Source organism: Dunckerocampus dactyliophorus, chromosome 1, assembly GCF_027744805.1.
Source record: "Dunckerocampus dactyliophorus isolate RoL2022-P2 chromosome 1, RoL_Ddac_1.1, whole genome shotgun sequence".
NCBI classification, from domain to species: domain Eukaryota; kingdom Metazoa; phylum Chordata; class Actinopteri; order Syngnathiformes; family Syngnathidae; genus Dunckerocampus; species Dunckerocampus dactyliophorus.
Window position 1 is genome coordinate 42,852,633 of NC_072819.1, and position 22,475 is coordinate 42,875,107.

A 22,475-nucleotide genomic window follows, 5' to 3' on the forward strand; every position below is an offset into this window, starting at 1 on the left:
AGATGTGTAATTGGTATTTTGTCTTTTCATGCTTGAAAGAGAAGCACGTGATGCCACTGCATGTTGATTAGGAACAGTGATTAAGCCCAAAAAAAGAAGTGCCGCCTGTGTCATGACTGTGATGAATCCTATACATGACTACAGCTGGCAGTGCGTACACCTGCTGCAACATGTCAGTGCTCTCTCACCTAGAGTGTGTCCTCTTCTCAGCAGGCACACCTTTGCCTTCATCCCTCCCTCCCCGGTCTGTGATTGGCCAATGGGGCTAAGAGGCTGAGTTGTTGCAACAAATGGCAAGAGCCACAGCGTCAGTCCATTCTGCAGCTTGAGAGAGGTGAAGGAGCCAAGCTGCTGGGCTGTCTGCCAATCATGAGCGTCAATGCCAAAGCTCCCACAATGAGCCTGACTGTATTACCACTGAGCTCTGTCTAATTATACACTCCATTGCAGGTAGGAGAACCAAAAAGTTAGCAAGTGTCAGGGAGCACTTGTAAATGAATAAGGGAAGAGTGAGGTGAGGGAGGGGTGGTGAGATCAAGAGATCTGGAGAGAGAGAATGCTCTCACAGGGAGATAGAAAGAGAGAGAGGAAAAGGGAGGGAGGAAGCAAAGAGGCGTTTAGAGAGTGAGAAGGAGGAGAGGCAGAGGCAGGATGAAGAGAGGAACGGCTGAGCAGTAGCGAGGAGAAAGACACAAAGTGGATATTTCTATGTGGCTTTCTACGTGTCTGCTGCCGCCGCCAAACTGATCCAATGAAACTCTCCAGTAAGGGCTACACTTAGGCACCCGGCGAGGTATGTCAGCACACTGCTTCCTCTTCTGAGTGTGTGTTTGTTTGCATATGCCTGTGTGTGTGCGTGTGCGTGGAAGACTGAGGCGGTGCAAGTGTGTTAGAAACTTTGAAGGCGAGAGGTCCAAGCATGCGTGTATCCCTGTCACGAACATCTCCGAATTTCATGTTTGTGTGCTAGTATGAAAGCATGAATGTTTGCTGTGCACTCATGTAAACTGGCACCTGTGTATGGGTGTGTGTGAGGATGAATGTGTGCTATTCACTCATGTACGCCAGCACCTGCATGCGTGTGTGCGTGTGTGTGTGTGTGTGTGTGTGTGTGTGTAGGCGCGTGGTGGGGAATAACCAAGAGAGTGTGAACAAGAGGGTGTGTGTGACTGATCCAGAGAGAGAAAGAGAGAGAGAAGTGGAGGTGCATCACTCAGCCTGATCAGGACTTTCAGAATTAGAGCAGTGGGCTTAAATAGCCCTGGTCCAGAGATAGCAAGGGGCCCTAGAGGAGGGCTGGGAGGGATTCAGAGAACATTGATAAAGGTAGGACAATCAAGAAAAGAAGTTAGGAAGACCAAAAACACAGGGAGCACAGTTGATGATGGCGAGATCAAGCCCCAGCACGCACAGGTGCATCAGGCAACTTCTCTTTTACTTGGTGCATAAAGTTGGAAGGGAGAGACCAGAGCTCCTTTCCAAGAATGTGTGCAAACTTGTAAACAATGCATTCACTTGAATTGATGGTGCGTGAAAAGAAAGGGCGAGGAGGAATAATGCAATAATGAAATAAAAATAAATCCAAATCGAGAATATGTATCTACTGTAGAATGTCCAAATGTACTGTTGTGTTCGAAAGTGCAATGTTTCTATTTTAGAGGTGAATGCAGAGAGAATAGAAACTCACCGCGGCTCTCCGTCAGACTCAGATTTGTCAGTTCCCACATCACACTGTTGGGACTACTAAAGTGTGTTTCGATCTACTCAACAACCACCTCATTTCCCCAAAACCCCAATCGGTACACGGTTATGACTTCTCCGCGTCTATTTCTGCTCCACTGATATCCCATGTGCAGCATTCAGAAGAATATTTCACTGGTTCAAACAGTCTTCAGCTGTAGATATCTGTCATGTAAGATGCACAATATTTGTCCCTGCTGAGTTCATTCACTTGGTGTAACTATGAGGATGTTCTCTAGGAGTACGCAAGATGGCACTGAGGAATTTCTTCTAGAGATGTTTGATCCTCCCCCGGACTTTCATTGTGCTGCTGTGGCCGTGCTGTTGCATAGTTTTAGGGAGAATCAAACACACGGCTCATGTGAGGCTTGATTGAGAGTTTTCTTAAGTGGCTGCTGGCCCTTTAAGAGGTCTATTTTTGCAAAGGCACACATGGAGCAGGAGGCTGTGCATAAGAGGCAGTGGCACACGGATCAGAATGTATGGTCTCTTCCTCACTTGTCTGACTTCACACCACACATCCCACCAGACCGTAACCTTGTGACTAAGTGACTGCAAGAGAGTGATCAAAATCTGAGCAGGTGCTCACTCAGCACAAGCTCAAACAGGAACATCATCAAAAGTGAAAGAGCTACAGGTTTTGCAACTGACAAGAAGAGTCAGCCCCTTTTCAAGTGGATCTCTCTGAAGTCTAAAAGTGATAATGAGTGGGAGCCCGCGTTAAAAAGACACCCTTATGCACACTTTGCACGAGTGTGCCAACATTCCCACATAGTTGTTTTGATATGCAGATAGCGCCGAAAGAAATCTGAAAACATTTATGCCCCCTTCTTAAAAACACATAATTCACCCACACGCTCCACAGAAGAAAGAGCACATCTCGTAATATTTCTTACTCTTGGAGGCACATATAGAGCTATACGCCCACGTCCAAAAATTACTTATACATCGTCAATATCAGGACCCTAAAATAATCATCTTTATGCAATCTGCATGTTATATAATTCATAGCCTGTCATTATCACAGGTCTCCTTCACGCCCTGCTGTGCCTCTCCACCTACCTAGCTCACAGACAAACACACACACACACACACACTCTGTACACCTTGTGTTGACAGCCATATACTCTACTCCAGCACTCTCACCCACATTGAGTGTGTGCTATCCTACAACCTGGCGGTTGAGTGAGAAGGAAAAAAGGTGAAAAACACAGGGAACATTCATGAATCTGTAGAAATGCTGTAATCCCTCGTTTGCCGCGGTTAATTGGTTCCAGACCCAACCATGATAAATGAATTTGCATGAAATAGGATTCCTTATTTATAAATCAAATATTTTCCTTGTTACATCATAGAAAACCTGTTCATGACCTTCATTGTTAGAGCCCTCTAGACATGTAATAAGACCATTATAGTCTCCTCATATTACCCAATGTAGTAGATATAATCACAGTGTGGTGACATGTGGAGGACAGGAAGTGACAGTGAGGGTTCAGAGTTTTAGCATGGAGTGGATTACGGCCGCAACAGTAGCCCGTGTTATTATTGTGATAATTATTATGTTATTATTATTATGCCTGTAGGGGTGGGGTGGGAATCTCTGGCCACCTCACGAATCGATGTGATTACGATTCAGAGGCCTGCGATGCGATGATAAAACGATTATCGATGCATCTCAGTGCATCTTTTTTTGTGATCAATAGTTTGTCCATTTTTTCATGCATAATTTTTTTCTATATATAATTTATTTTTACTCACGGTGTACTACTAAAACAAAGCATATTTGTAATGATCCAAAATTAAAATAAACATGAAACTGATGAATTTACTTCCATTATCTTTTAATAATTGGAAGGTTACCTCTACCAACATATTTCCCATTGCACAGAACCAGCAGGAAAAGTAAAGTGCACCAGTAGTAGCATGTAGAAAATTAACAAACTTCAGCATATTCTGAGTAACCAACAGAAAAAAATATTCACAAATAAATAATAGACTTCTGAATTCAAAATAAAATCCTGAGCATAGAATCTCTGACAAAATAATATTTTTGCTTTATAGCAAAGTCAAAAACAGCTTACATACAAAATATAGATTTCTGTACTAGCAGCTCTCATACAAGAATAATGCTTGCAGACGTAAGTATATTATTAATAACCACAAAACTGCTCTTATTCACAATTGCAGTGTCAGTGAAATAACGTTGCAATGGGACGTTCTCACTGGTTCCAAAGTAACAAAGCATGAAAGCCCTGCTTCTCAACAACCGATTATGGCCACAAATCCTTCGCAATAAAAGTCGCGATTGACTTTGTGATTTGCTTCGCCTTTTCCGAGTTGGGTGGAAAATTAGTTACCACCTGCTAGATGGTTCTCTGGTTAGCAACAACTTCAGCTGGCTGTTTTTCCTCATGTTCGGGTGGAAACTGTTTCTCGTATCTGTCGTGTTCCCAAAATATTTTAAGCTTGAATGACAAAACTTGCATATTATCTGGTGCTTGTCCAGCACATTTTTACCTTCAACTACGTGAAAGCCAAAGTGCTCCCAGACGCTCGCTTTAAATCCAGCTGGTGCGGGTCGGAGTTTACGCTCAGCTATTCTGGTAGCGTCTTGCACGTAGGTGCACCACCATAAACTGTCCGGTCGGCACTTCTGCTTTCTGTCTTTTAGTTCCGTTTTTTTTGTTCCACCAGCCTCGATTATTGACATTTATAAATCGAATAATAATCATCAATGTCTGCATCGCGATGCATCTAAGAATCGAATTACTGACCCCTAGTGACCAGTGTAGACTACAACATAGCATTACATTTTTTAATGCATCTTCTGAATGCCTTATATTTGTATTTTACTTCCTTTATGCTTGAAAATGCTTAATTTAGGCAAAAAATATGAAACATTTGCTTAAATATGCAATAAAAAAATGAATAATAGGCCGTATTCAACCACAAAACAGCATGATTTATTAATATATTTTTGAAAACCGTGAGAAAACCGTGAGTAGCCTCGAAATTCGAACCGCAATGTGGCGAGCAACGACTGTAACGGAATCTTTTTAAGGGTTTCTGGCACTTTGAGACGGTACCTTAAATATGAAGTTTTAAGCTTATTCTAGTAGGCGAGTGTTCCAGTGATTCACTTATTGTAGTCTTTAAGCTCTGTTCAGCTTGCGTGATGTGTGAAGAATAATGGCTTTCACAGGCACAACCTTGACTCAAACAATCCCTTTAACTTTTTAAATATAAAACATCAGTCTGCCTCCCTTCTTATACATCTAATCGGAACATTATTTCACAATTTTGGTAATTTGGGGAACACGTAGCATGTTTGTCACAGCCTTTGGAAGAACTGCCTGGGGACTCCATGTGTGGAGTCAGGAGTGCGACGAATATTCCTAAACAGATGTAGGTGTTTGAATGCAGCTTGCATCATGTTAGTCTACTTAAAGATGACAGACACCGCTGACAAGACGCTGTTATACTGTATTTCGTAGGCTGTATTTACATTTTACAGAAGATTTGTGTCCTATAATATATCCTATAGCTCTCTTTGCTTTTTCTTCGGCCTTGACTCTGTCACCCATGTGCACCATCAAGCAGCATGTTCTCCTCCTCCGCACCTCACCTACAATAGGGGTCAGTGACCTTTCAACCCTGCCACCCACAGCTTACACCCACACATTTCAGCCACGTCTGCCTTTTGTGCATGCCCTCAGCCTTGCGTAAGTAAATCTGCTCTCCTGGACGGACATGCACATCACAGTATATTGCACAGTATCGGTTTTGGTGTCACTGTACAGACCAAGCAACATCTGAGACATCCTGTAGCTTTCTAGCATCAATAAAAGACGCTGTTGCTTGCTATAGCATTGAAATGCTTTTCGGTTCCTTTTATATCCTCTTTTATTCCACATAACTTTTAAGCCACTGGGTCAAACTTCTTTATTAGGCCTTCATTCAGTTCAGTCTTTCCTCTTTCAATCTTGTCATCATCGGCATAGGTGATCAAATGGTTCAATAATAAGTCTCAGTAGAAAGTGGTTTCAAAACTCAAAGCCTGTCTGATTTGATGTTAAGGGCCTTTTATTATAGCACAGGCGATGAATGTGAGCAGTGACAAAGGCATCCCAGACAGTCTCTGTGCAGGCAGTCTAGACAGATTCTCTGTCAGTGAATGGCACTCCAGCTACCAACAGGAGACCTGGCCATGGTCTCTCTATGGAGATGCCATCACTGTCTTTGCTTACTGTGTGCTGACATTTTGCTGCTAAACCAGAAAACCTACAGAAGCCCACTTTGACTGGCAGTTTCCAGGGGACAGTGCCAAAAGCAACAAATCTTTGCAAGGAAATAAACACGTACACATTCACCGACACTTTTCCCTCTTTCTTCCAGGCTGTTTTCTACCCATCACGTCCTTGATCTGATACACTTCACCCCTCTACTTGTAAGCAACTTATCTCATAGCGCGAGAGCGCTACTCATATCCATTCCTGGGAGTTGTGCTAGTCATGTCACAAAATAGTGAGAGGCTCTGGTTGTTAAAGTGTGCTTTGAAAAAGTTTGAAACTTGGCATTAAAGTACATGAAATCCCCACAAGTACACCATCACCATCAATACTCTCCATCGTGGTATTTTAGTAGTACTTTTATTCTTTGTGATTGGGCCTGTCGAAGTGAGTTCTTCGTGGTTGAACATATATCGGGTGCAGATGGTGCACAGGAGGCGGGCAGTCACACTGTAGCGGTGGAAAAGTGCAAGAATGAAACTCCCCTCAGCAGACATTTAAATGTCAATGAATGGCAACAAGCTAACACCCGCTTAAGAAAATGTCAGCCACGCAGATTTGCAGAATACCTGTTAACTGTCGTGTTGACCTCTGCAAGCACACATTGTGCATGTACATGGCATGTGTGTATTTATAGCGTCACTAACAAAAACCATAGTTGTCTGTGGAGAAGACGGTGGATTTTTTTTTCGTATTTTCCCTATTTATGTTGACTGGCTGGCCCCTGCGTAATTAGACAAGTCATATTTTTAACTGATATTGTGTAAAAGCCAGCTTAAAGAGTCATAGTGGCCCTATTTATAACCTAGGGGCGAGAGGCCTGCACCACTACATGGGGGGATTTCCTCCCAGAACTATACTAAGCTCTACCTGGTAGGATTGGCCAGGATTAACCCAGCTATACATTACAAGCCTCACTCTCGCTCTTCTGCAGTACTCATAAATGTCTGCATTTGTAACATTAGATACGTTTGCTGACCATTTTAATAGGTACACCTTTGCAATTATTTTGCATTGTGTCTAGGGTTGCCAGTTCCCTGAAAAAGAAACAAGGGACACCTTGTTGCTGGCAGGGCCGGCTGAATCGATTTTCATTTCCAATCCGATCCTGATATCTGAATTTGGATATCTGATACCGATATTATCTGGATACCAGAGCTCTGCCATACTCTGTCATACTTGAATATTATTATTGTTATTGTTGATTTTATACGAGGCTGTTATAAACTCCTCTCTACAGGCAAGTATGGTATTGTAATGTTCGACTTTGTTCATCCTGAGATTAATCAGTCAGACACACTTTTCTGTATTTTTGATCTTTAGTGAAGCAATTGTCTGGAAGATGGCACAAAGCTCAGTGCATCCACTGTAAGAGTCGAAGGAAGAAGCACCAAACTAGGAAGTATTTGCTCTTTATCCTACACTCGGGTTCCACCATGGAAGGGGTTGGACGTCACTCCCATGTGTCAGCTTCACAATGTAGTTTGTCTGTGTATGTTGTGTTTTTTTCTCTCCAGACTCTTAATCTATTTGCTAATTTTCTTGTTCATAGCTGGTTATTCCCCCCGTAACGTAGTTCCACCTAAACTTCTGTAAAAGTGTACTAACCACAAACTGTATTCTTTTGTTTTCTCTACTTTACATTCAATCTTGCTTAGCCTTTAGCGCGTCTTCTCTGTCTTCGCTTAGCGATTCCTCATCGTCCTCCAGTGATAATGACACTTGTAGGAAATTTTATTTGCCGCTACGGAGGTGAGAATTACAAATATTTTTTATTTTGATGTATTTATAAATTCTACTTTGTTATTACACAAAAAAATAACATTACAATATCTATGGCCTATGGATATTCATTGCACTTTCCTGTATTAACCTTAACAAGAGCTGTAAAATAATCATGATGTTTTTTACATACCACATCTGCCTTTGGTGATTTTCGTCATGCACTCTTTCCAGCCATATATTTTTCTTTTACCATTTGAATCTGTATTTTTACAGCCTTTTCGCTTTTTTTTCTCGGAGGAATACTGTGGTTGCTGCTCGTAGGCACGCGTAGTCTTGGCATCATCCCTGTTGGCCATGCGTTTTTGTTGTTGGCTTCCCTGCTGGAAAAACCAGCATAGACCAGCTACCAGCATGACCAGCATAAACCAGCATATGTTGTGTTTTCGTGCTGGTGTGCTGGTGACCAGCATAAAAGCATGGTCCACCAGCATAGACCAGCACTGACCAGCGTAGACCAGCACTGACCAGCTTAGACCACCAAGATCCACCAGCTAAACCAGCAGCACAAAACCAGCATAGACCAGCAATGGCCAGCATAGACCAGCATAATTTCCATGCTGGTCCATGCTGTTTTTTTAGCAGGGTTTGTCTTCTGGTATCATTTTCACAAACTACATTACCTCCACCAATGAGATAAGCTGAATTCTGTATTGTCACACTTATGTGTGAGGGAGGGCTAGGAATAAGTTTGCTGTAAAAGCACCCTGTCATTCATTAATTCCTATTCCTATTCCTATTTCTATTCCTAATTCCTATTTCTGACTACAGGACAAAGTGTATCCTTTTTTAGCTCAATACAAGATGCTTACTTGTGTTCCTAAATATGGGACAACCACACTTTTCAATAACATGCCACAGCAGCGATATTGCCAATATTTTATATTTTGTAATATAATGTAATTTGTAATGCTCAATACATAATTCAGAACTGAATATATTTGTAAGGGCAGGTTTTATTCGTACAATTTTAAAGGGAATCTCATTTGCTTGTGTAGGTATAGCCCGAGGATGTGTGTTGTACTATAATGATTAAACTGCTAGTTTTCATTGGGATGATATGTTCTTTCTTAGTCTATTTATGTTTCATTTTGGCTCCGCTTCAGACTCCGTAAATTTGCATCAAGCTGTCTAGAATGAGTGTGAAGATTTGCACAAAGAACAAGGTATGACTCAGTCATAGTCATGCTTGTATCCCTCTTCACATGTAGATTAACGTGTGCGTGCGTGTGCGTGCGTGTGCGTGCGTGTGTTAATGTGTTAATAGTAACTCTTGAGCCATAAGCCTATCCTCGTGGTTGAGCTGGCTACGGGCAGGGCTCCTGGCTCTTCTGCAGTATCTATCTAAAGTATCTACTCTATCTATCCACAGTGGTGTGAAAAAGTGGTTGCCCCCTTCACGATTTTTTATTTTTTTGCGTGTTTGACACACGTTTCACATTATCAAGCTAATTTGAATATCAATCAATGACAACACAACTGAACACTAAATGCAGTTTTTAAATGAAAGGTTTTTTTTATATATAAAGGGAGAAAAAATTCCAAACCTACACAGCCCTGTGTGAAAAAGTGATTGCTTCTTAAACGTAATAACTGGCTGGGCCACCCTTAGCAGCAACAACTGCAATGAAGAGTTTGTGATAACTTGCATTTTACAGCGCTGTGGAGGAATGTTGGCCCACTCATCTCTGCAGAATTGTTGTACAGTAATTCAGCCACATTGGATGTTTTTTTAAGGTCATGCCACAGCATCTTAATAGGATTCAGGTCAGGACTTTGACGAGGCCACTCCAAAGTCTTCATTTTGTTTTTCTTCAACCATTCAAAGGTGGACTTGCTGGTGTGTTTTGGATCATTGTCCTGCTGCAGAACCCAAGTTGGTTTCAGCTTGAGGTCACAAACAGATGGCCGGACATTCTCCTTCAGGATTTTTTTGGTAGACAGCAGAATTCATGGTTCTATTTATCACAGCAAGTCTTCCAGGTTGTGAACCAGCAAAACAGCCCCAGACCATCACACTACCACCACCATATTTTACTCTTGGTATGATATTCTTTTTCTGAAATGTGGCATTACTTTTACATTAGATGTAATGGGACACGCACCTTCCAAAAAGTTCAACTTTTGTCTCGCCAGACCACAGAGTATTTTCCCAAAGGCCTTGGCGATCATCAAGATGTTTAATGGCAAAATTGAGACAAGCCTTAATGTTCTTTTTGTTCAGCAGTGGTTTTCGCCTTGGAACTCTGCCATGCAGGCCCTTTTTAACTGAGGCAAGTGAGACCTGTAGTTCTTTGGATGTTGTTGTGGGGTCTTTTGTAACCTCTTGGATGAGTCGCTGCTGCGCTCTTGGGGTAATTCTGGTCGGCCGGCTACTCCTGGGAAGGTTTACCACTGGTTCACCATGTTTTCACCATGTGTGGATAATGGTTCTCACTATGGTTAGGCTGATAGATCTCAATTAATCTTAGTTATGTTTTAACAGGGGGGCAATCACTTTTTCACACAGGGCCGTGTAGGTTTGGATTTTTTTCTCCCTTAAAAAATAAAAAGTTTCATTTAAAAACTGCATTTTGTGTTCAGCTGTGTTGTCACTGACTAATATTTAAATTTGTTTGATGATCTGAAACATTTAAGTGTGACAAACATGCAAAAAAAGTAAGAAATCAGGGAGGGGGCAAACACTTTATCACACTGTATATGTCTATCTATCTGATGCCCTCTATCTTCCCCCTCTGATCTATATTCTTATTTGGCACATTCAGCAGCAAATTTCCACTGCATCACCTGAGATCCCTCACTCGGCCCGGAATGTGATCAGATACCGGATCCAGGACTATGACAGAAAGAAAACAATGCAAACTGTTGAAAACAGAATGTGTTCAGAAAAACCCATAGATGAATACCCTGATGCTGTACACATTCGTCACTCTTATTTGATAGGTGTAGTGTGACTCATTTGACCTATACTTGTCTTACCATAACCCTGTGTGCGTGTGTGTACAGAATAATCAAGACAGAGCAAGAAAGAGGCAAAAAAGACATTATTTTGAGGGAAGTATGTATGCTAAAAGCTTCAGTGGTGCTGCACTGTACTGTAGTGCTTGCGGAAGTGGAACACATCAGTCATTTCTATGTATCTATATAGTAGTAAACACTCGTTGACGAGCCCTTTCCTCCTCTTTCACTATGACTGCTGTGCTGCATCAATTCTATACCAGTCAGTGGAAATTTGGTTAGTGTTTTGATTAATGCACAGTTATATTTAATTTGACTAAAGAATCGAATTATTCCATGCGTTGGTTGAAAATGCTTACGAAGCAGAGGAGGGTTTCATCTTCACCATCAAATACTATACTGCACTTTTACAGTGCTTTTCACTGTACATGCTTATCCAAACACAAGCTGTTCTGTCACTAGATTACTAGCCTTGACTTTTAAAGGAAAAGCTTCTAAAAGCATCATAGTAGTAATGTTTTGTTCTGTCAGCTTGATGAAGTTTGGCTACTGAGAGTTACTTTGGAAAATGAAATGAAATATAGTGCAGAAATGTTATCAAAATCAAGTCATAACAAATTATTGTTTCCAAATATAATTGAATGCAACAATATTTTGTTTTCTAACATAAAACCTTAATATTTTCATCATTTTTATTTTAATATTGTCTAATGAAGATGTGATAGCTTGGCTGACTGATTTCCAAGAAGCTCACCACTTAACATAAAATATTTCAATTAGGACCATTTTTAATCAGATTAATCACATTTTTCGAATTAATTAATCATGATTGATCATCATTTGCAACCATGTCTGAATTTACTGTATTTTATGAAAGAAAGACGAATGACAGGAAACGATGTATATATTTGTATGTATTAACAGCGACAGATGAACTGAAATTAAATCAAGCTAAAAGAGACCATACATGTATGAAAATCTACTTACCTAACACTAGTATCTTTAATAGTAGCAATAGTAACATTTGAATGACTTTAATCCTGTTATTACGGCCAATGAGGGGTTGCGTTCAACGACAGCAGGTACTTTAAGTTGAATTCACATGTTTTGAGTGTATTTTGCGGGATTTCTGAGCCCACTTAAATGCTGATAAATATATCCACTTATTGTTCTTCTTTGTCTTTCTGTTCATTTAGACCACACAAATATGCATAATAAAGAAAGTTGTTGTGATGTTCGGAGTTCGGAGTGCACCTCCGGACAACCTCCAGGATGAAAGGATAGACATGTTTGAGAGTTGAAGATACATCTACACTGTATGGTGTTGGAATTGCACTGCTATTGATATGTTCAGGTCACAGTTAAGAGTACAGTAATCCCTCATTTATTGCGGTTAATTGGTTCTAGACCCTACCGTGATAAGTGAATAGGCCTGTCACGATAACAAATTTTGCTGGACGATAATTGCCCTATGTATTATTGTCGATAATCGATATTATTGATATTTTTTTCATTAATTATATGGCATAATAATGCGAGTACATCACATTAAAAGCAATAAACTTGACTTTCTCAAGAGTATTTAACATTGTAATTGGAATGTCAAGAGCTTTTAGATTAAATTGCAGATGCAATTGTAATAGCTTTATTAATGTAAGCTATTTTTATGACAATTTTATTTTATTACCACTATTAGACAGGGTGTACGCCGCTCTTATTTTGAAGGCTGGATGTGTGAAGTGTGTTAAAAATGTGTTTTGACAATGGCTTAGTGAGATAGCTATCGAGTGCCTCTTGAAGCCGTGGCTCTTGTCCCTATTTCACACACAACTTGCACGAAGTCAGCGGCCAACCAAACACGCTGGGTTACATACACTAAAGAGCAACTCATACAGCCTGAGTGGCACACACACACACACATAGCCGCATTAGCATGCTCTGCGAAACCAAGCTAACCCAGCAAGCTTATACTGGCTATCACTGTACGCAAGCTCATGCTCACGTTCGGTGGCTAGTAAGAGTATCAGAATTTTTTTACTGACTTAGCCGATGTTTCCGGTAGTCGCCTCGACATGTTTAGTTCAGGAGAGGGCTGGTTAGTTAGTGTTTGTGAGGACATGCAGCTGTTAATCAGCAGTGTGCTGGGGAAATATTTCTACACACTCTTCTCGTGCGAGCTCCCCGCACCATGAGAGAGCAGTCTGGGCACAGTGAGGGGGAACTACCGCTGTTGTAACGGAAGCAAATATCCAACTGCCAACATGAAATTAACAGCGACGGAGACAAATAGCCAACGACCAACGTGAAACTAACTTCACCAATATGCAGTGCGGTAAAGAGAGTGGAGAGCGAGGAAAACAAACATGCATGCATGCCCATTCATCAAGGCCAGCAAAATGACCAAATTTTTTTTTTTTTTTTTTACCATTCGATTAATCGATTTATCGATTATTGTGACGGGCCTATAAGTGAATTTCTACTAAGGAGGATTCCTTATTTATAAATCAAATATTTTACCCACAGGCCATCAGGCTTCTCAACGAAGCACTCACACACGCCGCACACAACACACGCACACACTCATAGCAATTTATTTATTTATTTATTTATTTATTTGTATTATTTATCTGTATTAATGTCTCTTCTGTTGTTGTTGCTTAATTTATATGGTATATATGTTTCTTATGTTCTTATTCTTTCTTGTGTTTTCTTTCTTTTCTTGGGAGAATGAACAGAATAAGAATTTCATTGCATAGTATAACTGCTGTTTTACTATGCATATGACAATAAAACTCTTGAATCTTGAATCTTGAATTTTTGTCGTTAGAGCATAGAATACCTGTTTACGACCTTCTAAATACATTTTTTAACATTATTAGAGCCCTCTATACATGAACTAACACACCTATTGTCACTTTTACACTCGTATTACCCAATTTAGTAGATATAATAAGAGTAAATAAGCCATTTGAGACTTAAATAAGACGTGTGTTATTATAAATGTGTTCCCTTAGGGAGCAGAGTGACTGGTGGACAGGAAGTGACGTCGGCGGTTCAGAGTTGAGTTTCATCTTGCTGTGGGCTACGGCGTGGATTTTTATTAGGGATTAGTGTGCCTGTTGTGAGATAAATCAATTGAAAATTCCAGTAACACTACTGACACCTAGTGACCTGTGTAGAGTACTACATATCATCAGCGTCTTTGAATATGTCTTTTGAATGCCTTATATTTGTATTTCACTTCATTGAGCCATTTTTATGCTTCAAAATGCTTATTTTAGGTCAAAAAATACGTAATGAATTGCGAAGTATCAAGGGATGACTGTAATTAATTCTAACATAATTCATTAAATAAGTTAGTTACCGGCGTTGCATTATTTTTGACAGCCCTACTCAGGGGGTAAAAACAACAAAGGAGTATGTCTTCGCAATGGTAATACTTATCACAAACCCACAAAATGAAACACAATAAATGGCAGCACAGTCACAAACACTGGACCACTCAGACTGACAGTACATCAAGCAGTACTTCAAGCAGAAATCACTTTGAAAAATAAAAGTAATGCTCTCCATAAATGTCAGAGGAGATGCTTGGCTTCTTACAGTGAAAATATGTCAGCATGGCCTTAAGAGCTGAGACGTCTACAGTCCTCCTCCACTCTTGAGTTTACTGCTGTTCAAATGCACTTAAACTTGTCTGCATTTTGTGCTGGCAAGGTTGCATGAATTGATATATAAACTTTGTTGTGTTAAACCTGCTAAGGATAACAGCTCCTTCTATAATATTCTTTCATAAGCTTTTGTTGTGTGTGGTGTCCAGCAGCCTTCGTTCTGTCTTCATATGCGGTACATTCAATGAACTCCCCCGCCGTCATCAATTTAGAGCTAATAATACGCCATTGCAGCCATGCCAATGCACTCTTCTCACTTTGACTTAATCACAGAGGAAAATCACAGAGAGCTCTCCAGCTGTGTGCATGTTGCCGTGCGTGAGCCTGTGTGTGCTTTGTCAAGTAAATGGTATGGCAGGGTTCAGACATGCTTAATAAGTTACATGAAGGAACATCACGTGGTTCCATTTGCACAGTTCAACATGCCTGAAAAGGAGTCGGAAGAAGTGGAGCTTATTTAATTCTACCCCTTCTCCATGTGTATTACTGATCATTCATTTGCAACATAGCTTGAAATTGACAATACTTCGTTTTGTGCTTATATTTTGTCGTTTGAATTGTCTTCACTTCCCGTGTGAATAGGACGAAGGTGTTTGTGCAGTGTTAAAGGTGCTGCATGTCTTTCTCTCCAAACTACAGAGGAACCTTGGTTAGCATCACTAATTTGTGTCAAAGAGTCCGACTCTAACCCAAATTGAATAAATGTTTCCCATCAGAAATTCAATTAATCCACTCCAGCAAGACAAAAATATGAACACGTAACATGTTTTTATAGTTTTACAATTACAGTTTAACGTGCAGAAAACAATTCCAAATGCATAAAAATACATGTAAATGATGAGTGAAAGGAATAAATTAACATTTAAAGTTATTAAAGTGGCATTCTTACAGTATTTCTAAATGTGTAAAAGAGCACATCATATCCCCGAGCATGCTGTCAGGAACTGGCAAAAATAAAGTCAACCGAATAACATATCAAATGTTTACATTGTATTTTTAGACACGGAACAAAGAAAGAGTTGCTGAATGTACATCTTTTTCTTTGATGGGATCTATATATTACATTCGATATTTTATATCTAAAGTCTTAACCTTCAGTTCAATTAGTAATACAAAATAAATAAATAGTGCCAAGCCTCTTAAATAATCACACCTCTCTTCCACGCACAGATTAACTAAAGAGAACTACTGTATTTGTCGCATGGGTGCAATGAAAATGCTGTTTTAGCTTGGAAAAGTAAACAATCCCATACCCAAAATGTCATAACAACGGTAATCGTACAACATTTCAGACTGAGCATAGTTTTTTCAAGACTCCAGAGGCAACAATTCAAAGTAATCAAGTTACAAAGCATAAAAGTTACCGGACTCGACTCTGTTGGTCTGGTTGGTCAAGTTTGCACCCTTCTTGAAATTAATCCAAAGACGTTACAAACTTCGGCGGGATTAGACCGTCGTGAGACAGGTTAGTTTAGCTGGCTAGCCAGCCGGCACGCTCGTAGCTGGCCGGGGCGTGCTGGTAACTAACTAGCTAGCTAGCAGGCGCTTAGCATTCTCATCTTCAGTTATGGCAAGTTATGGAGTATGCGCGACAATCCTCTTGGGTTGTTTAGACACTGTCAGCCGATTGCTTCTCTCGCGATACCCGGTGCATGTCTCCTCAATCAATCAATCTAAAGATTTGTGGCTGATTATTATCAATACCTCAGGTTTCCTCCGGTATGGGAATCATTCCCTGCTCACACCGGATATCCGGTCGATTTGGTTTATCGTTCACATCCCTATTAATAACACGACAAGACCCACACCATATTGTACGCTAACTGGAAAATGTACATAATTCCGCGGCAAAATGTTGCCGTAAAATTCCGATGTTAACTGAGAAACACGCTAACCGAGACGGACACTAACTGAGATTCCACTGTAATGTAAATCTAATTAATCTGTTCCAGAAAGCCAAAAATGTTAAACAAAACATGTTTTTATAGTTTTACAATTATAGTTTTCCATGCAGAAAACAATTCAAACTACATAAAAATACATACAAGCGATGAATGAAAGGGGTAAATGAACATTTAAGGTTAGTTTTACCTTTATTGAAGACGTGATTTCCAAAGACATGCGAGACCAACACGGACACCACCTTCATGTTTTGCCATGAGTTGAATTCAGTAGTGTTTCTCACCTCAAGTCTCTGCTTTTCTATTGGTCACAGTTGCGGAATAACCCAATATGCCGCCAAAGAAAGTTGCAAGTGCCAGCATTTGATAAAGAAGGTGAGAAACGCTACTGAATTTAAGAAATAACTCATGGCAAATCACGAAGGTGGTGCTCGTGTTGATCTCGCTGCCACATGGTGTCTTTGTGAAGAATCACGTCTTCATTGAAGATAAAAGCAGCCTTAAATGTTCATTTATCCCTGCCGTTAATCATATATGCATTTAGGCTTGTTTTATGGATGTAAAACTATCATTTTAAAACTAGAAAAACGTGTTTTTGAAAACATTTTTAAGACTTGTGGCGTAATTGTGTAGCAAAGAACTACAGAGTCAGCCGCTGATGACCTCATTGACTGCAGTTTTTGTTTCCATGAATTAGCAAGCTACAAACAAGGACTTACTTTGGCGTGAATTTTAAATGTCACATCGAAAACGCCACCGTACATATTTTTTCAACCAAAAAGTATGAGACCACCAACGCGAGCCAGCATGTGCTACTGATAGTGGTTTAAAAGAACAGATCGAACAAGAGATGTTTATATTTGTCACATTTACTGCAGTAACACTGTATAAAAATTGGTGTAAATTGTCATTTGGCCAAAATAATGTGATCGGTCATTCATGGCACACACACACACACACACACACACACACAAAAGCAGTCTCAATGAGGTGATCAACAATTTGCAGTTATGACAATCAATGAAAGCTAACGTTAGGAGCTCAACTTTGCCAAATTGCTATCATTAGCTAACAACAAAGTATCTTATATAAGCAAAGCAGGAAGAGGCCGAGTAATCTGTCGTTTATTGCAGTTAATTGGTTCCACATCCAACCATGATAAGTGAATTTCTGTGAAGTAGGAGTCCTTATTTATAAATAGAATATTTTCGTAGTTTCAGCATAGAAAATCCGTTTACATCCTTCTTAATACGTTTTTTAACATTATTACAACCCTCTAAACATGAAATAACACCCATACAGTCACTCTCGTATGACCTAATATAGTGAATATAATTAAAGAAAATAAGCTATTTAAGACATACTGTAAATAAGACTCATACTCGTGTGTGTTGCTGCGGACAGGAAGTCATGTCGGGGGTTGAGTCATTGCCTGGCATGGGTTACGCCATGTTTTTATTAGGGATTATTGTGCCTATTGTGAGATAATTCAAGCCTGCAATAACAGCCTCTTGTTGTGACGATCACGTGTGGTGCTTTTGTATCTCACCGAACACGACAGTACCAGCATTGACACCTGTACAATACTACATACCATCAAAGCGTCTTTGAATGTGCCTTCTGAATGCCTTATATTGGTATTTTAGTTCATTTAACTATTTTTTTTTGCTTGAAAATGCTTAATTGAGGTAAATATAAGTAAATGTTGCTTTATTATGCATATTTTCTGACTAATGATAGGCCAAATTCAACCACGAAACAGCATGATTTATGATTTATGAATTAATATATTTTTGAAAAACCATGCTAGAGTGAAGCAGCGACACTCGGAGCGCGTGGTGAAGGATTACTGTAACGCTTGCAGTACGTACGAAAGCACCTTTAAGTAAAAGTAAGAAATACAAATGTTAAAAATAAGGATAAAATACGATAGTATTCATCAAACCACTAAAAATGCAAGGACTGAAGATGCAAATTCAAATGAAAACTTCAGATGACGTGCAAAAGTGTGCGCACACGTGCATGCGGGTGTGTGTGTCTGTGTTTTGAGTTTAGTTTTGAGCAGTGAGGTGCGGTGAAGTTCATAGCTGGTGAGACATTTCATTTGCAGGTTTTGTTTATGTTAATACAGGTTTCACATTAAGAGGATAACCCAAAAAAGAGGACAACAAGTCAATGTTTTCTGATACTTCTTCGACCCATTTATTTTTTTTTTTTAGTTTTATAGTATAAATATTTGTGTTCTTACCTCTTGTTTGTTTATGAAGTACATGCAGCCTTTCCTTCCCCAGGAAAAGTTCTGATACTTTGTTGTAAAAGTCTGATCACCTCCTGGTGGGTTTGGGTTTATAATCATCTTGGCAGTCATATTCCTTCATTCAGCAGAGAATAAAAACATATTGAATGCATTTGATTTTCTGCTAGCTAGTGCTAGCAGTAATGTAAAAAAAACAAACAAAAGAAAAACGCTGGCTTTTCCTGTGGAAGGATGCCAGTGACAAGCACCTTCCAGCACGCCTGACCCCTTCAGGATGCGGCGGTACTGCAAGTGCCTCCTGTATGACATTTTGTAAAAAGTTATGGTGTATAATAAATGCTTCTGTAACAGCATATTATCAGCAACATGCTGCCAGACGGTCATGGTGGCCTCACATTCGGTTTGAACAGCAAATCTGCAAATTCTGCGATTTGTACTGAAGAAAATGTTGACAACGATTGGAATCATACCGAAAATACATCTATAATACAGTTAATACATATGTTAATAGTTATTTTAAGTTACTATTCGTTTTTGTTTTTTTCATCATGACAGCTGAGGCTCACCTGCCTCCCCTGACTGCACGTCACTGGTTTTGAGTCTAAAGCAGGAGCAAAAAGTGAACTCTCAGAATGCATGCAGGATGTACCTCCAACTCCAGCCTTCTCAGCATCTCATTATCTCTCCGGCTTTATGCTGACTGATTCATTCAATTAGTCGCAGTATAAAGAGAGCATATACTTCCTCAAATGCAGTCGACTCAATATTTGTTCTCCACTACCACAGTGATAAATCTATTTATTCAGTTCCAATCAAACTTTCCTTTCTTGCACTTGCCCTGTGCTCACTTGGACTGATTACTCAAGGTTAGATGTGGGTGAGCCATGCCTCTTATTCAGATGATTTGAGTGGAGTTTGCTTGTGCTCGCTGTGCATAAGTGTGGGATCGTTCCAGCTTTCTCCCACAGTCCAAACACATTTATGTTAGCCTCAAAAGTGGACGTGTGAATGGCTGCCTATGTGTCAGTCCAGGTTGTACCCCACCACCCCACCCCGCCTACACACCAGCGCCCTTGTGACCCTGCGCAGGATAAGTGGATTACACAAAGTGTACCTAACGTTATGTCCAGTGAGTTCTGCGTCCTTTATGTGCGTAAGGGTTTGTGTATGTGTATGTGTTTGTATCCCTCACAGTGATTAAAGCGAGTGGGCGGCAGCAGCAACTGGTCTGCCTGTGTGGCTCTGCATAGCAGACATGTTTCTCACTGCTTGATATTACTCATTTCCTCAGCCGTTTGCACACACACAAACACACACACACGCTCACTCACATACACAACAGACGAATAGCAGGCTTTCAGTTCTTCCCCTCGGTTTTGCGGGCTCACCTATATTATTTCACACACAGATGATAGGCTGTGTGGAGCTGCCGAGATGTGCAGGCGTTGACAGTGACAGTGTAGCGCAGTAAGGAGCCGAAGAGTGGGTTGACCCTCTGGGACGTTTGAGATATGAATGGCTCGCTACGTTGGGACGTCTGCTCAGCCTGCGCTAAGGTCAGTCTCTCATCACAGCTCCACGAAGCTGGCTGCGTGCGCCCACATTGTCGAGGCGCTCGTATGGATAACAAACACACCGCATTTAGAATAACTGGACTCTCAGCTTATGTTGCTTTAATTGGCAAAAAAGTAGTAGGTAATGCAGTAATGAAGGTTGTGTTTTTGTCTCAGGTTTGCTCGCACGATGGAGGTCTGATTGACAGCTCTTGCATGATGATGAACACACAAAGAAAGAAATCCCGGATTGAAAGCAATTCTTTAGATTGAAATCATTTTTTCATCCAAGTAAGCTTTACACTTAAAAAAGTGTTTTGTGAAGAAATTGCATTGATATTTACAGTGCAAAGCGAAAGCGGTATTCTGTGAAGGAGTATGGAACATCGCTGTGATCAGTGAGGTTTGATATATTTAAATGCTCCCGCAGCAAAGCATCTAAAGAGCAGCTCTATATGCATGTGTGCACAGTGTAGGAGTCATCTTTCAGTAGACATTTCTCTGCAAACTCCTCCACATGCACAATATCCTTCTTTGTTTTCTCATACAGTTTGGCAGCCTTCTACCAGGTTTATTTGGGAAACATGTTTTTTTTTTTCGCTTTGGGTTATCAAAAGGACAAGGATATTCATTTCTGGACAAAAACAGGGCAGATTAATAATGCATTCACTTGAGGAATCTGAGTTCTAAAGTGCTCCAGGTTTTCTAAAGAATAGTTTAAAAGTTGAATGGTTAATATTCATTACATTAAAAGATGTAGGTTTGTGTTTGGGGAGGTTTTTAAAAGGTTTTAAAGGTTTTTTTTTAAAATGTTTGTCATATTTTATTGTATGGTACGTATTTTCTATTATAGAAAGATATTTTTTGTCACTTGTGGTTCAGTTTGTTTCCATAATAACATAGTTTTTGTATGAAATGAATGGGCTCTTGTATTTACTGTGGTAGGGGTGTCACAAGATCGCGTGTCACAAAATCTCATGAGATTGAAACGTGACAAGATTTCTCGTTCAGAGAAATTTCTCGTTCATGGGAACTAGGCCTGGGAAGATAATAAATAAATAAATGAAAACTAGAAAAGCACTCGCAGAGCGCAGACCTCCACCAAGCGCCATAGTTCCCCCCGTATTGTGATTTACACCATCAATATCAGTCCTACGTTTATTTTATCTACACATTTAGATTTGTTGACCATAAAAACATACCATTAGTAATTGGATTCATAATGATATCAATATTAGCTCAGTTCATTAATTCAGTTATTCACAAAAATCGCATTTTCCACAGTGTCTTGGCGATACAGTATACTGTATAATGGTGTTTGTTGCATCTTTATAGCTTCATTTGTTGTCTTTCTATGATGAATATTCAAAAGTTCCCCTTTTTTTTCATATTCTGGATCATAGTATCAGGAATTATTATCATTTTTTGTGGAGTTATACGTACAAATGCCGAAAATGCTTCTATCTCGCAATGTTAAAGAATCTTTTAAAAAAATTCCTGGATCCAGACGGTGATCCCGATCACCCCCAAAATTTCATCAGTTCTTCCATATCCCATTTCCGACAATTCCTGAAAATTTGATCGGAATCCATTTAGGACTTTTCAAGTTCTGTTGAACACAAACAAACAGACAGACAAACAGATAAACGCAGGCAAAAACATAACCTCCTTGCGGGGAGGTAATGAAAGTGAACTCGAAAATTTTGCTGGCCTCAATACATTGCCATGTGCATGTGTGTCTGTTTTCCTCGTCACCCGCCTTCAAACAGGCAGGAAGAGGGTTCACTCGGTGCATCGGTCTCAGCACCATGGCGCATTTGTTCCGTAGAACGGAGTGACCCTTTTGTCAATCACACAGTCTCTTTGTCTCGGTGGGTGGAGGAGGGCTGGTACTAGGCATGGGCCGGTTAGTGGCTTCAAGGTATTCCACGGTATGAACAAGTCACGGGTTCAAAAGCGCTAAAGTAGTCCGTCATACCGTCCTACGGTGTGAGAGAAAGTGGAGGTGCAATGCGGCCGCTATGTGGAAATGCTTTGTCATGTCCTGTGTTATTCCTCATGAGCTGCGTTTCCATACGTCAGCAACTTAACCGTTGCACCGTAGCTAGCAGTGGCATTAGCTGCATCGTTAGCGTCAAGCGGCACCAGTGTGGCAAGACGTGCGCCCTCGTAGAGTTTTGTATCCCGTAGCATGTGGATTCCGTGTGTATTTCACATGGCTTTGCAGCTATCGAGTTAATGTGTAAGCACACAACATTATTTAAATACATTTTCCACACATTAACGTGAATATCATAACCTAATAAGTCGCAAATGTCATCGTT

At 40.2% G+C, this 22,475-nt stretch overlaps 1 protein-coding gene across 4 annotated transcripts in view; it reads left to right on the forward strand.

The window, feature by feature from the left end:
* The first annotated feature begins 458 nt into the window (after positions 1–458).
* Positions 459–22,475, forward strand: part of zmp:0000000926 (mediator of RNA polymerase II transcription subunit 1.1) — a 30,559-nt gene continuing 8,542 nt past the window's right edge. The window contains exons 1-3 of one of the 4 annotated variants that reach the window (XM_054772635.1): positions 459–793; positions 20,007–20,154; positions 20,329–20,442. The gene's annotated coding sequence lies outside the window, so the exon portion shown is untranslated. Of the gene's footprint in view, positions 794–6,135; positions 6,188–20,006; positions 20,155–20,328; positions 20,443–22,475 lie in introns of all 4 variants that reach the window. The other 3 variants (XM_054772626.1, XM_054772640.1, XM_054772620.1) reach the window with 3 other exon arrangements.